We start from the raw sequence: 13,601 nt of genomic DNA on the forward strand, positions 1-13,601 counted from the left end.
TTTTGCAGAATAGGAAAGTATAGAAGCTTTTGTCTTCCATGGGATACATTGTATCTCTTTATTCAGATTTTTTTCTGGCGAATGAGAGTTTCTCACAATTCAGACTTTTTTTCTCTAGTTTATATCTTGCAATTTCAATTTATAAATTCTAGTGCTGTCAAACAATTATTTGTTATATTAATTAATCAATAAAAGTTTTTGTTTACAGGTGTGTACTGTTTATGTAATATGTACATAAAAATACACACACATGCATGTATATATTTAAGAAAAATGTTATTTTATATATTATTAAATATATTAATATATAATATAAATTATATTAATATAAACATACATGTAAATACATTTTACACTTACATTTTGCAATTCTGACTTTTCTTTGGAATTGTGACATTTCAGAGTTTCTCGCAATTTGGTTTTCTGTTATAGCCATGGAATTAAAAGAAAAAGGTAATTCCAACATTTTATCTTGCAATTCTGACTTTTTTTTTTTTTTTTTACATTTTGAGATTTTGAAATTGCAGTTAGCTTTATTTTTTATTCTATGGTGGAAACAAGATTCCACAGAAAAGAGCAAGCTGGACAAAGATTATAACTTTCTGAGTTCCATGAAAGTAAATGTCACATGGGTTTTGAAAGACATAAGTGTGAGAAAATTGTGCTAATTTTCTAGGATAGCTAGTAAGAGAAATAAAAGGAAAAGGAACAAGTGAAACTTGAGGCTGAGGTGGTAAATAAGCAAATTTAATCTAATGTTAGCATTTGTGAGCCACTTGAGACCTAATGCAGTGTATAGTCAATAAACAGCAAGAAGAGCTAATGTCCTGTCTGGAATATGCTGTGTGCTGTGTACATGCATACATTACATCATCTTTCCTAAACTTATTCTAACAGCATCAGATGTTCACTCTGATCTCATTAGATTTTATACAGTTCAGGGAGTTCTGCGGATTAAGGAAGAGTGTTTATTCAAAGGGTTTTAGAGAGTAATCACATGCTAGTTGACAGAATCAGCTGACACACTTTGTCTGACCTTAATGCAGTACAGTACAGTATAGTAGGATGATGTCATTGAAGACATGCTTGCATGGATTAAAAGAGTGAAGATTAAAGTGGCTGTGTTTAAATTCTGCACCAGAAGCAGCAAAAAAACAAGGATTGTTTCCAAACAGGTTTTCCAATTACTGCCATTGACTGGACATTGGACAGACAGAGTTTAGCCCAAACTCAAGCCACTGATTGAGAATAATTGCTATGTGGAGCAGGTCTGGATTTCAACTTCAAAAAAAAAAAAAAAAAAAAAAAAAAAAAGTTAAAAAAACCGACAGATTCCTTAAAAGCAAAAAAGCTTTCGGTGACACTGATTGATTATCATCGGCTCAGAGGTCTTTTTAAAAACACAACCACACATTACTCATTCCTGAACAAACATCCTTTTCACGTAAATCGGACATTTCATTAGGAACTAGCAGCCTTTGTCTCACGTGGAACGAAGAGGATTAAGAAGTTAAGAATTATAAACTACATTATTTTATTATCTAGTTCTCAAAGGTTTTTGCTCATAACACAAACATTAGAGGTCATAAAGCAAAAAGCAGCCATTTCCCATGATTCCAGCAGTACGCAGGCAAACATTTTCAAACTGAACTCAAACAGTCACAGGAAACCACACCGGACTAATGTATCTGGCATCTTACGTGACTCATTAGATTCCAGCGATGTTCAAAAGTCAACAGTGGGCAGTAAGATAGAGGAAGTGCTTATACAGTCTTCCTAATTTAAAACAAGTTTAATGAAATAATCTACTGCAGAGCAGCTGCAGAGGCGGTTCTTTCCATTAGAGGTCCAAGAGCCCCCGTCAATCTGAAGACAACCATTTCCATCTTCCCTTTACACCCACATGCATATAAAATTTATAACAATACATCAAGGCCGTGTGCTACGTGATCCAGTTTTACATGAGGAGTTAAAAAAAAAAAAAAAAGCATGCGCACACTGTTTGCATCCATAAAAAGCGATAAGAACTGCACAAAGCTAGATATCAATTCTTATCTCTGATACCACATATAGATCAAATAAGTTAACAAGGAAGAAAATATGCCTGATCAGTCTAGCCATTATTCTACTTTCCAGAATAATCATAGCAAATTCACAACTTCACAAATCGAAATCTTTAAGGACAAAAAAAAAAAAAAAATTAAAATTAAGCACAAATACTGTATGTCAAGGTCAACCTATATTGCTTTTTAGATAGATAGATAGATAGATAGATAGATAGATAGATAGATAGCCATAATAAAATAAATAATTCATAATTGATAAGTAAAATCTCAATCATCTTGATAGACTACACAAAAATTCCCTTTTTAAATTAATTTAAGACAATTCAAATGAATAGATAACATTCAAACAGAAGACATGAACAGAACTTACTCTGTCTCTACATTCACAAGGAGTAAATTAAATCGCTTTAATTCCACTTTTGTGACATTTCCGTTACAACTCTGGCAAAGCTAGTGCACAATTTGAAAATCTAAAATGTTGGTAATAAATCCCTGAAGTGCAGCTGCCTAAATAATAGGCCTATAGCCAAAAGTTGCAGACATCTCCTTTTAAGGCCAACTCAGTGCCCACAGCATGATGTTTCACTATCTGCCAGCCTACAAAGAAGAACTCTAGTGTAAAAAATCATGCTGGACCTCCATAAAGGCAATCTATTGGGTCTTCTTACTGATAAATGTTACCTAACTTTAATTTAACTGGTCAGTGGTCACAGTTGAGTAGATCTAGCTCAGTCTCTTCATGTCTGGCTCCCAGGTCAAAAAAACAAACAGACTCTCTCTCCCACTGATGGCTGCTGTTAGAAAGTCAAACATCTAATCTAATCTAAGCCTGGTGTAGATGCCAAAATAATCAGCTGGGTTTGAGCTGAGTCAGCAAAAGAGTCTTCCTGCTATGGTTTTTCACTGACCAGACTGTGACGCAAGGGTGGTTTATGGAAAAAAAAAGGATCCATCAGTGTGTTTGCTACTTTATGATCTTCTCAATAATATTAAGAAATTATAACGTTAACATAAGACAATCCATACTGAAATACCAGTCAATCAGAAGAACTAACTTTTTTTATTAACTGCATGTAAACAGCATGCATCAGTGTTAAATATATCAACATCAAATCAATAAAAAATAAATAAATAAATAAATAAATAATTAAACACTCTTCATGGGATGGGAAAAGGGCCCAATATGGAAATGTGGGTCAGCAAGACAGATGTCAGATTATGAAGTCTCAGTCAATGTCAAGTTTTACATTATCTCATGATTGGTCACTGTCAAACATCACAGCATGATGAGATTATGAGAAGCACAGGTGATGATGATGCAATAACCTTCACTATCGGGTTAGTTCAGTGAGGACACAACACATATTTCTCCCGCATGGAATCCTGCATGGAATGCAGCAGTCTAAACAAACACATGCATAATTCACTAAATATCATATTTCACATTTTGCACACAGGCAGTAAGCCAGCATTTGTTGTTTTTGTACATTTCTGGTAACCCTAACAAGCATTATACGGTTTAATTTATGTGCACTGTGTGAAATAGTTCCACGTCAGTGTACACAAACAGCTGACCAATTATTTATTAAAGAAACAGTTCACAGAGAAATGAAAATCCCCCTTTTAATCACTCGCATCTTAGTGATTCAAGCCTTAGATTATTCTGTTTAACACAAAATATTCTCAATTCTGCGTTAATTTTCACAGTATGTAAAATATGCAATGGATGTGAATGATGACTCGGGCTGTCATGCAGCGTACTTTTTTTTTTTTTGTCTTAGAGAACGACAGGAGGGCGAGTAAATCAAGACAGCATTTTTATCTAACTTATACGTGAACTGCTTCTTCAATATTAATGTTATTATGTGTTTGGGTTAGGTTCTTCTAAATTACTTTGCTATTATGAGCTGAATCATGGCTGAACTGGGATGCATGATTATATACACGCTTATTAACAAAACCTAATCGAAAACAACTAATTAAACGACAATATATGGAACGTTTTAAAGTATTATGACGTAAAAATTAATGAATCGGTTTTTGACCCGGTTCTTTAAAACGAATTGTTCAAAAGAACCGGTTCGCAGAAATGAGTCGGACTTCACCCCACAAGTCAGCAAAAGAAGCCGTTTCTGAACAACAATCACCGCAGTCTGCGCTTACCTTTATTTCATGGATCCAATAATAAACCAGGACACGCTTTTGCCTGTGCACTTCCCAAGAACGAATTTTAAAGCAGTGACATTATTTATTCCACGTGTCCGTCTTGAAGTCGTTCCCAAAACACCAATCCAGCGCAAACATTTTAACCGAAATACGCGTGCACTAAATCGGTCCGCCTGTGTGTCCGTTCATACTGCAGCAGCAGAAAGGCGCGAGAGAGACGGAGGATCCCACACTATGGAGCAGCAGAGGGGGAGGGAACTAATCCAACCTTAATATTTCTCTCACGAGTAAACAGTCACGTATCAGATGATAATAGTCCACAAGGCAATAAAGTATAACTTTCAGTCGACGTTGAATTTATTCCTCTGCATTTTACTATAAGAGCACGGCGGTTGAGAAAGTACACTTCTTGGCTTTACCCCCCTCCCCTACTCCTGGCAGCAATGGGCGGAACATTGCCACAGTTTAATCTGATTGGCTTTCTCGAATGACGTCACCAGGCAAGGTCGTTCACAGGTTTAAAAATGATTTGGGACTCCTCATTTCTGTAATCTGTTTAGTTAGTGTTTGTTCTCTCTTTATTTATTTCCCTTTTTTTAGTGTCAGTAGTTCCTAATTATTCATTATTCATAATTTATTAATACTAAATGATTTATTACAAGGATGTTAAACTCTATTCCTGGAGGACCGGAACCCTGTAGAGTTTTGATCCGACACTGCTCCAACACAAAATTTACCATTTAGTTTTCAAAGAAGCCTGAAAGACTTAAAGGGTTAGTTCACCCAAAAATCTAAATTATGTCATTAATGACTCACCCTCATGTCGATCCAAACCTGTAAGACCTCCGTTCATCTTCGGAACACAGTTTAAGATATTTTTGATTTAGTCTGAGAGCTTTCTGTTCCTCCATTGAAAATGTATGTACGGTATACTGTCCACGTCCAGAAAGGTAATAAAAACATCATCAAAGTAGTCCATGTGACATCAGAGGGTCAGTTAGAATTTGTTGAAGCATCGAAAATACATTTTGGTACAAAAATGACGACTTTATTCAGTATTTTCTTCTCTTCTGGGTCTGTTGTGAATCCGCGTTCACGGCACTGCAGTGACGCTGCTGACGTAATGCACGTTTACGTCGCTGTGGTTGTTTTTGGCGATTAGGACATCCATGACATGCATACTTATGCACCATTTTAAAAAATATAGCAATACGAAAATACAAACAATGTAGAATAGCTTGAATACAGTGTGCGTCTCCCTCAGACTGCAAACGAAGCTCGGGCGCACCAGATAACACATCAACAAATTCAAACGGCCCCTCTGATGTCAAATGGACTACTTTGATGATGTTTTTATTACCTTTCTGGACGTGGACAGTATACCGTACATACATTTTCAATGGAGGGTCAGAAAGCTCTCGTACTAAATCTAAAATATCTTAAACTGTGTTCTGAAGATGAACGGAGGTCTTACAGGTTTGGAACGACATGAGGGTGAGTCATTAATGACATAATTTAGATTTTTGGGTGAACTAACCCTTTAATTAGTTGGATCAGGTGTGTTTAATTAGGGTTGAATCTAAACTCTGCAGGGCTCCGGCCCTCCAGGAATTGCATTTCACACCCCTGATTTATAATAAGCAACATATTATTATTTATTTAAAGTTTTCAACTGTTCATACTGCAGCAGTTTAAACTAACATTAAAGGTTTTACAGAGGGCATTTTGGATCTCATTTTATCACTTCATAAATCTGTCCAGAAAAAAACTTTTTCTCAGTAATAAAATGTTATATAAATCAGGTGATTGATATATGAACAGATGCCGTACTGCAACAACAGAATGTGTTATTCAGCAAAGCATGCTCTGTCTGGACAGGGAACAGTCACTGTCGTCTGTGGCAGTTTTAACAGCGGTTATGACCTGTGATTTTGCCCAGTCTTATGGAGTTATAAATGCCAGCTGGTTGAGAAAATTCAGTGTCCCTTCATCCAACCAGTCTAGGAAAATGAAAAAGGCTTGGTTCCTTGATCATTCTCTATGGTTTTCTAAACCAAATGCAGGCCCAGAAAAGGCAAGGACATCTTATAAAAGTTGTATTTATTTTTCTGACAGACTTAAAGCAAGTTGGATGCATTGTGTTGACAGGCCTCAAGCAAAGATCTGGAACTCACAAAAAAATAAACATACTGCAGTAGGACTTGTTTTTTCTTTCAAAGAACCAAAAAATGTCAGATGATTTTAGAAAAGACTGTTGGGAAATCAGAGCTCACAGGAAGCAACTGAAGCAAACAAATGTTATGAACTACGAACATATTTTGCTCTGCAAGAAGCTCTCTAAAACAGAAAACAAAACTTTTATGTATATGCCCTCTAATGAAATGATGGAAGGGGATGGTGAATGTTCTTGAACATGACTCAAAGGACAAATACAAAGATAGCATTATAAAAATATCCACTTATCTGTTGATGTACAACAGTTTGAGGTGTTTCTGAGTATGCGACTGTATAGCTTTAAATGGAAACACTGTTCCTCTCTTTGAGTGCTGAGTTCTTCTAATACTATCAGCTCTACACAGCAACACTCACTGAACACCCACTTAAAAAAGTACATTGACCAGTGATTGCATAGCCTTAAAAGTGAAGGGTGTATCTTTTTTATATGTCTATTTAAAATTACACATTCAATCTGCCATTATGTCTTAATTGAAAGATAGGATTCAGGTTACTATGCTATGAAAATCAGTAACATACTGATCTAAGCCAAACCTATACTCCCCAAGGTTATGTGCCATATTGTGATTTCTTTCTTTCTTTCTTTTTTTAAGTGCATAGATTCCAGTGCAGATGGTTTTAGTTTGTCTCTCTATGTTGAGCAAGAACATCAACCACAGCTTTATCCTGCCTCTGTACAGCCACACTAAATCTGCCATCCACAGAACAGTACTGGAGTAATGATGCTGAAAATTCATCAATTCAATTTTTATCACAGGAATAAATTCATTTGATAATCTATTGACATAGAAAACAGTTAGGTTAAATTGAAACAATAGTTTAGAATATTACAGGTATTTGATCAAATAAATTCAGCCTTTGTGAGCATAAGAGACATCTTTCAAAAAAAAAAAAATGCTGTACATACATTACATTTACCATCTCCATAATATATTAGTCCTGTTCACAAATCAGAAGCCGCATACCTTCAAATAACTTTCATATTGACAGTTTCTAACTTCAAAGTAATAGATTTACAATCATATTTAAATTGTCCCAACTAAATTGAAGTATTTCTCCTTTTCTAGATTGATGTGAATGCTCCCAGATCCCGGCCAGATTTCACGGCTTAACTAATGTGAAAAGAACATTCTTTGGTAGTGAAGTCAGTTGGAAAGATAGCAGCATTTTCTCTAGAATTCCTTAGCACATTCCTGTGGTGCTCCTCTAAAATGCATTACACTACAGGTTTTAGAATAGATTTTATTTAGGACATTGCTAAGTGTTTACAATAGGGTGTTCTGAGGTGCTGCTTACTTACCGGCCCAAGTCAAAACAAACAAGTCTCTAAACCCTCCTTCAGTATAAGTCTATTTCATTTTGCAAGTTTACACCTAGACATTCATATCTACAGCACAAACAATGCAGGGACAAGTTACGTTACAAAATTAATAAATGAGGTTAGTGGTTCGCTCTAATCCCAAACCCTAAAGATGAGTACTAGTAATAGTGATACTTTCGTCAGCACTAATTAGGTCATTATTGCTCATAGAGGGATAATTTGAGAGCTTTCAACTTAAATTCTAAATGAAGTATTAGCAAGTTAAAGGCTAGGCTTCTCAGACTAGACACATAATTCATCTGATGACTCGATGACAGTCTACACCTGTTTGGTGTTACACAAAGAAAAAAATTTACGAAAGAGAATCTAAATACTGCATTCCACAAAGAAATGCCTGCGTTCCTGTAAAACAAAGAAGCCCAGCATAGTCCAAAACAAAGGCTGTCTTTAAAGATGAAACGATGGATCAACAGCTGCTACAAGATTTACAGATGCAACAGATATAGAGCTGTATGTCTTTATGTGATTTACTGAGGAGTACAAAACAAACACTTCTAATGAAAAGTCAATAGAACAGGACATCAAACATTACGGTTACTGTTATCAATCATACCCCATTACATTACTATGATAAAGTAGCATTTGAAATCATTTAGGTCTACAACAAGCAGTATCAAGACACAACTTGACATCTGATACTATCTTAGGACTCCTTTCAATGTTGTGAAGGTGAAATATTAAAATATGACAAGGTGTATGTGAAATGACTGACATCAGAATGCATATGCATTCTTCTCCAAATATACTGTATATAAAACCTTTGACCTTACAAGTTCAAACTTTGACCTTGTTTTGTATCTTTCATATATGGGTGAACCAGAAAAAAAAATGTCCAGGTCATAGCAAAAAAAAATGTGCAATAAGCTTGTTTGCCGTTATTGTATACAAAAATTTCTGCATTCTATAAAAATAAAACAAAATATAATAATACTACATACAGTTTATTCATTTAGCAGACGCTTTTATCCAAAGAGCCTTATACAACAAGCGATTCATCATAAAGAACAAAATAAACACATAAGTGCTCCTAATACAAAGTTTCAGGAATATTAACCTTCATAAATTAATTATTATTATGATATATTGTTAAAAAAAAAATATATATATATATAAAATATTTAAGAATAGTATTAAATTATTCCAGTAGTTTGTCATTGTATTAGTAAATTAATATAAATTATTGAAATGAATCAACATAAATTTAATAGCAGAACCACAAACTATTTACATTTTTTATTAGTAATTTAAAAATTAATTTGCATGCTTTAACCTTGTTTGTGTTTATAGAATTTATTGTCAGCTCTAGTGAGAGTTCCATAAAAACCTCTTAATTCTCAGTATATTATGGTTACTTTTTGTGTGACATCAAACGCAAATGATTTACAATGATTTGCAAAAATTATTTAATTATGCATTGATCATACAAACATTTGTTGTAATATACCTTCTGTTTTTATTGGATTATTTACCTACCCCGTATCCTAATATCTTATGTTTCATTCTTCATGTTTTTATAATCAGATTCTCATCCAGTCTATTGATAACGAGATCTCTCTGCATTATAATAACATTGTATCCTCCTCCAGCACCACAAGGACGTTCCACATATGGATGCTCTACAGCAGAACAGGGCGACCTAGAATCGTGCTTGTATTTGGCACAGTAGGTTTTCTAATTAAACAGAGCACACAAGACCCAGTTCCTCCATCACAACCGTAGAAACCGTGCTGGCAGGGAGGCGTTATAAAAAGCTAATGGGAAGCATGCATCCCACTGAGACTTCATCCCAGGTTATGAAAACGCAGTCGCAGGGATCCACCCATAATATTTTCTAATAGTTTCTCTGACAATCATCTATATTTGCATCCCTGTTTAACTAGCATTGCACGCTAGCACTTGCAGCATCTCATATTTAAATTCATATGTAATGATGTCATCCACCACAACAAAGCAGCTAGTAAGGATTCCTCTTATTTATTCACCAGCATGCACACTTAGCAGTACGCAGTCAAAGCAAAGAAGCCAAGTGAACGGCACTTACTGTGATCTCTGACAGCTGCTGGGAAGAGTGTGTTTAATTTGGGGTTTTTCTTTCTCTCTTCCTCCTCTTCTCATAACAGCAAGATACAGGCTGGACCAGTGCTGGTTGCTGTGGTTACTGGAAGGGGAATGTGTCATGTGACCAGGAGGGAAAGCAAAAGCAGGCGGTGGCCCCTCCTCCCTACAATGTCACTGGTTTACAAAGAAAATCCTCCCTGGGAAGACACAATGGGAGTTTTGAGAAGGTGGGTGTGGTGATCTGAGGAAAGGCAGGGGTTAAGCACGCCTTACGTGTACAAAATGTACCAGCAGCAGGCTGCCAGGATACAGAAATAACACACAACAAGACGGCCAGACATTCCTGCACCCTCCCAAGTTCGGCAGCTTGACCTGCTGGCCGTGAGCAGGCACTCCTGCTGAGAGAGGTTATTTAAATCACTACAGACACTGGACAGATGCAGTGCCGTTATTCACCGGGCTAGATTTGTGAGATATATTTTATGACGTGCAAATGAAGGCAGCACATATATGAAAAGCAGCAAACTGTAACCTGCATATGCTGCATAGCTTTGTGTAATATCTGGTGTTTGAAGACTGAATTATATATGGGTGAATTTTGCAAAATCTGTCAAGAATATGGCCATATATATATATAATTTTTTTTTTAATTATTATGGTTAAAGTCAGACCAGTTAGATTGTTTGACATTATTTTCATAAAAAATATAAATAACTAAACAATTATCCTTACTGTTAAACAGACACTTTAATTGTTATTAAATAGTTATTCTTTAATAAAGTTTTTTTTAATAAACATTATTAACATGAATAAATATTAATATATTGTATGATTAATAACATAATAAAATAATATATTATATATTAATAATATATAATAATGTATTACTAATAATATCAAAACCTATGATGTATTATTAAAATTATTTATATAATATTTAAATTATTTAAATGTTATTTAAATAGCCTGTTATTAAAGTAACTGTATTACAGTATATTTTAATACATTTAATAAAAAATATAATATCAATTAATTTTAATAAATAAACTACAATAGAATGACTTACAACGATTCAGCAAATTAACTGAAATAATAATTTAAATAGTAATTTTAATGATAAGAATTAACCATTAATGAATGATGAGAAAAATAAATAATCTCTGACAAAGACAATTATAAAATACATTACAGGAATGAGAATTAATGCACTTTATTACCATAAAAATAATTTCACAATGTAAATCTTAACAGTTCTGAAAATAACCGATAGAAATGTATAAAATCCTACAAAAAAAAAAAAAAAAAAAAAAAAAAAAAATATATATATATATATATATATATATATAGATATATATATATATATATATATATATATATATATATATATATAATAGATGTTATATAAATATGATATAAATAATACTATTAATTCATTATAAAAATATGCATGTGTATACATACATACATACATAAGAAATTTTAACCTGGACATGGAGAGGCACCCTACATACTGTATTCAAGAAGGATTAAATAGTTTGGGAAATGAAACCCACATACTCAAAATAGACTGAGGTGCAGAGTCTCATGTCTGGTTTAGTGTGCAAGGTTTAGGTCTGGTCGTTGTTTGTGCAGCCAGCGGGCAGCATGGGAACTGAAAGAATTACGAGGACAATGACGTGTGTACCTGGTGAAATTTTTGTGACCGATACCATGATCTGTTCCTTTGTGACCTGTGGCAAAATAGGGCCTGTAACAATAAATAAGTGATTATTCTTTTATCAGATGATAGTAAGTGAGAGCTGTACATAGAGCGACCTGTTACTATGCCATCTGAGTGAGTTCACAGAAACGTTGCCTTTTTTATTCTAAGATAATGGCAAACGTTTCTTGCCACTGCTTCAGTTAAGACAAGAAAAATTCTACACAGGACAAAATGCCAAAACATGCACGTAGATAAAGCTAAAGTGCTGCTATTACATGATAAGAAACAGCCACAGATTTGTGGTACTTTTAAAGGCAGGAAAACTGACCTGCGCTCAGAAAGCAGAGCTGTTAAAGTAATTTAAATGCCTTGCTGAAAACAGAAAAAATTATTTAAATTTAAAAAAAGTTTAAATTATTTATAATGTTGGAAAAATGTGAATGTGAGAAATGTGAGAAAACATACACAGTTGTTTGGAACTATTATACAGTTTTGTGGTCATTATACAAAAATATCTAACTAAAATAATCAATAATAAATGAAGCTGCAGAAGTCGACCTAAGTTTGTGTTCACATGGTAAACTTCATTAAATAGTGCTTGGTATGCAGGTACATGGAATCAGTTGCTCTTGAAATGTGATTTAATGGAAGTAAATGAGGCCATCAACTTATTGTTCCACCTACGTGTGTGTGGTTAAGATAATTATCATTCCAACATACCTGTACATTTCACACTTCATAAAACACAGTGGACTTTTTGCATTTTTTCTATAACCCATTAGCACCACCCAAACCAGACATTAAGAATAGTCTACAGCTGCAGTCAAGAAATGATGAGGTGAGCTTTTCCAATAAAGACTGTAACTTCATTGAAAACTAGCATTTTTTCTAATTAGTTTAGAAATAGTCTTTACATTTTATTATGCATGCAGTTTTTAAGATATCCTATTTAGCCTATTACATTAAATAGTTTGCTGTTTAAAATGTATTTTAAAGAGTTAAGGTAAAATGTGATTCAAGTTGGTGAAAAACGTAATTTAATCCAGGCAAAGCACCTAAAATACACACTTTCCAAAATTGGTCTGTATCCCTTCCTGTCAGAATTTATTTTCCAAACATTACCAGCTGACTGTACAATATCCAACTTATTACTACTTACTAACTAACTAAATAAATGTTGATTTGAGCCTAAATTGTTTCACTATATGAAGAGAAGACAAAAAAATTGTCTGACGTGTGAACACCACTGCACCATCAATGATGTCTTTCTGTTCCCACTGAACTGCTGTCCAACAGAATCAGAGAGGATGTCCAAACCAGTGTCTCCTGTTTCATGCATAATGTATTTACTTCTATCCCACTACTCTAAAGTCATTGGCCAGGTTTGTCTCAGAACACAGAACCTGTCAACACCATCAAGCTTCTATTTCTCTCTGGCAGACAGCAATGGGCGTAAGGTTAAGAAAATAATGCATAACAATATTACTGGCTGCAGATTCATCTGTGATTGCCAAAAAATATTTATCAAAATACAAAAAGACCCTATTTATAACATTTGATTACCTTACAGACAAATCAGTACAGTAAAAGTATATCTTATGGTAAATGGACTGCATTTGTATAGCGCTTTCAACAGACCCATGGCCATCCAAAGCGCTTTACAAGTTGCCTCACATTCACTCACTCATTCATACACCGACGGCAATGGTGTCAGCCATGCAAGGCGCCATCCAGCTCGTCGGGAGCAGCTGGGGTTAGGTGTCTTGCTCAAGGACACTTTGACACTTGGTCAAGTGGAGCCGGGGATTGAACCACCAACCTTACGGTTTGTAGACAACCTACATGAACCACTGAACCACTGCCGCCCTTATGGAATCTATCTGTTTAAATAAAAATTACAACACACTAAATATAACCACAAGAAAATCTCTCATGATGAGAAAGCACAATAGATTGCAATGAACCTGCTTAAGCTCTTTGTTCTCTCTCTGTC

General features: G+C 34.6%; 1 protein-coding gene across 22 annotated transcripts in view; it reads right to left on the reverse strand.

The window, feature by feature from the left end:
- The window catches only part of mical3a (microtubule associated monooxygenase, calponin and LIM domain containing 3a), a 77,132-nt gene extending 72,443 nt beyond the window's left edge, over positions 1-4,689 (reverse strand). For 9 of the 22 annotated variants that reach the window (XM_042744338.1, XM_042744347.1, XM_042744344.1 and 6 more), the window contains exon 1: positions 4,230-4,687. The gene's annotated coding sequence lies outside the window, so the exon portion shown is untranslated. Of the gene's footprint in view, positions 1-4,229 lie in introns of all 22 variants that reach the window. The other 13 variants (XM_042744357.1, XM_042744340.1, XM_042744342.1 and 10 more) reach the window with 6 other exon arrangements.
- Positions 4,690-13,601: the final 8,912 nt, after the last annotated feature.

This window comes from Cyprinus carpio, chromosome B18 (genome assembly GCF_018340385.1).
Source record: "Cyprinus carpio isolate SPL01 chromosome B18, ASM1834038v1, whole genome shotgun sequence".
Classification (NCBI taxonomy): Eukaryota; Metazoa; Chordata; class Actinopteri; order Cypriniformes; family Cyprinidae; genus Cyprinus; species Cyprinus carpio.